General features: G+C 41.3%; 1 long non-coding RNA gene across 1 annotated transcript; it reads right to left on the bottom strand.

Moving 5' to 3' along the window:
• Positions 1-443: 443 nt before the first annotated feature.
• On the bottom strand, positions 444-2,254 carry LOC135410592 (uncharacterized). The gene is made up of 2 exons (XR_010428762.1): positions 1,883-2,254; positions 444-741 (listed from the first exon to the last, which is right to left on the bottom strand). It is a non-coding gene; the product is annotated as an uncharacterized LOC135410592 (long non-coding RNA).
• Between the last annotated feature and the right edge of the window lie 780 nt (positions 2,255-3,034).

The raw sequence follows: 3,034 nt of genomic DNA, 5'->3' as shown, positions 1-3,034 counted from the left end.
TGTTTGGGACACTGTTCATTGCCACATTACTGGAAGCATAATAGAGATCAGGAACAGTATGAGGCTTCATTATCTCTGGGAATACTGGTACTGGACTGTGGGGGGCTTTGTTAAGTTATTTTCAAAAGATCTTTCTTTAGGTCCACAGATATTAAGCACTCTCAGATTTAAACAGCTGGTAATGTGAAAAGTTTGGCAACGTCATCTGAATTGTATATGAAGCATTGCCTCTGGTTAGCAGCAGTAAAATGTTAATTTAGTCTTTGATATAACATATTAGCATGATAACACAGAAAAGACTTTTCGTGTGCTAATTCTGAAATAAAAAATGTGTTCTGATTAATGCCTGAATCAATATGAACACCATTGCATGCCCAAAATGACAAAGCTGATCAAAGCTACCAGAATTCTGTGGCAAATATATTAACAGCAGTAGAGGCTACTTGTTTTTTAAGAATTTTACTAGCCATTATTTCAGTAAATATTGCTTTATGTTATTGTTTGAGAAATTAAATTACTCCTCTACAGTATGAATGATTCACTGGACTTGCAAGAAGCAAAAACATCTTGGTTGGAGTGTGCAGAAGATCCCCATGCCGAAACGCGTCAGGCATCCCATTGTGGCATGCTCTCTGTTTTGTTTACAGTACATTTTCTTATTGTTACTCTATCTTAAGTAGCTGAATCGTGCCTGATAGTTTCCAGAAAGCACATGGAAAATCAATGTCTGCCCTGAAAAACCTGGTAGCAGCAATTAGAGGAAGAACAGTGAGGTAGAGTAGAAAGATGGTGGTAAAAATTAAAGCACTGTAGTAATTTCTTAATATTAGAGACCAATGTAAGGTGCTTTTTCAGATATTTCTAAGACTGTAGAGTGCTCAAGATTAAGCCTAGGTTGTACAACATATTATACAGGCTTGTAGAGAGATATGCACAGACATGGAGTTCTTAAGGCCTGATACAGAGAAAATTCTGCTTTAAGCCAGCACTTAGAATACACTTGTTTCATCACTGTCTTGGTTAAACAACAGGGATTGTGCATGTGCTCTCCTGAATAAACTCTTGGGATATTGCTTTAGGTAGCATAATAATGTTTGTACCAATTCAAAAACCCTAACACTCCCATTCAGGCTTTCCAAAAAACTATGTCACACTGCATCCTTACCATGTTATGATAATTTCTTGTAATTTACTTGGAAGAATGCATGATAAATCTTATTAATGACAGGCTAACACATTTTTATGCAATTAATTCTATGCTGTATAATTACAGTATAGAATCTAAAAGTATAACAGTATAAAGTATGGTAATATAATTACCTAGCAACTTATTCTAGCCCCAAGTCAGCAGAAAGTCTGACATTGATATCAGTGATCAAGTGGAAGGTAAATGAAAATATTTCTGTATTCTCATGGTGTGCTGCTCTCAGGAGAGAGAATGGTTTCAATTAATCTGCCAGGTCAGACCAACAATTAAAATGCATACGTCTCACCTCCCCTGCTCTAAAGAAAGGGGTCTCTCTGACTGAATGGGCATTTAGGTAGTCCATAAAAATGGAGCTGATCAGTGCTGTGCAGCTTAAAAAAATCTCCTGTGCTGGGAATAGGCAGTCCACACAGAGATGGATTCAGATGCCCTTAGCTGGAAGTTTGGATTAAGAGTGCCCACACAATGGTCTTCTGAGTGGTTGATTACGGATATTAAGTAGGATAATTGCTCCATGAGGAAACCCTTACCTTCTTTAATTTTGTAGTTATACCCAAAATTAAAGTGTTTCAGAAAAGTGTGTTTGGCCCCCTCTTTTTTCTTTTTTCCCTTCCCTGAAAAGGTTAAACAATTCCACTCAGCAAGAAAATCTTGCTTATCTGTAATGTAAGTCACCTTTCTCAGAAGCAGTAGAAACAAGGATTCAACAGTAGGCCTGTTTGAAGCTGTCATCCTTACTCCTGAAGAAATTTCTGGGACTTTGGATGCTGTTGCAAGCAGGAAGAATATCAACAGTTGAGATGGTGAGATTTGGTTTCCAAGCATATGTTCTTGCTTTGTTTCTTGTGGTAAGAAAAACAGATATATCTCTCTAGTAAAAGAAAGGATTCCTTCTCTTTTCCTCATGGTCAGGAGATGGATGAGGAAGGCTCCCATCCTTTGAAAAAAACCCAATCCCTTGATTACTACTGCTATCTGGTGCCAGAGGAAGGGAGAGAGAGACAGGTGTTGTACAGGGTACAACTTTTCCTTCTTCTATATTTTACCCTTTTTTCATCCTACCTGGTGATTGTACAGATGGCAAATCATACAATGATTTGAGTTGAAAGGGACCCTACTGTTCGCCCAGTTCCAACCCCCCTGTCATTGTCAGGGACACCTTCCACTAGACCAGGTAGCTCAAAGCCCTATCCAACCTCCCCTTGAACACTTCCAGAGAAGGGGCAACCACAGCTTCTCTGGGCAATCTATGCCAGTGCCTTGTCACCCTCAAGGGAAGAATTACTTTCTAATTCAATGATGTTCCCCAGGGCTCAGTATTAGGACCACTCCTGTATATCAGTTTTATATATGATCTGGAGGAGGGGATCGAGTGCACTCTCAGTCATCTTGAAGAGGATAGCAGGTTGGATGTGTGTGAATCTGCCAGAGGGCAGGAAGCCTCTACAGAGGGATCCGATCAGGCCTAGGGATTGGGCTGTCCCAAGCAGTTCCTGAGCACACACTCCCCAGCTGCTCAGGGTTAATGGAACCCTTTTCTCTGTAAGTCCCAGCGCCACCATCACTGGAACTTCAAGCAGAATTTCAAGCACTTGCAGAGACAGATGTGGCATTTCCACCAGGCATGGAGTTTCCCCAGGAACCATCCTGCCACCTGGCCATGCTCCCTGCCTATGGGCACCTTCTGCTGGTGTCTGGGTTCTTCCAGGGAACTCCTGCCGGAAGCAGCAGAGAGGGTTCTACATTCCAGTTCCACGGAGCTGCTGCTGCTGTCTGACTCCATGGGGCCTATGGTTGTCACTTCTCTGGGGATGAATCAGGACAATG

This window comes from Pseudopipra pipra, chromosome 3, assembly GCF_036250125.1.
Source record: "Pseudopipra pipra isolate bDixPip1 chromosome 3, bDixPip1.hap1, whole genome shotgun sequence".
Taxonomy (NCBI): domain Eukaryota; kingdom Metazoa; phylum Chordata; class Aves; order Passeriformes; family Pipridae; genus Pseudopipra; species Pseudopipra pipra.
This window is presented reverse-complemented; position numbering and strand designations above follow the sequence as displayed.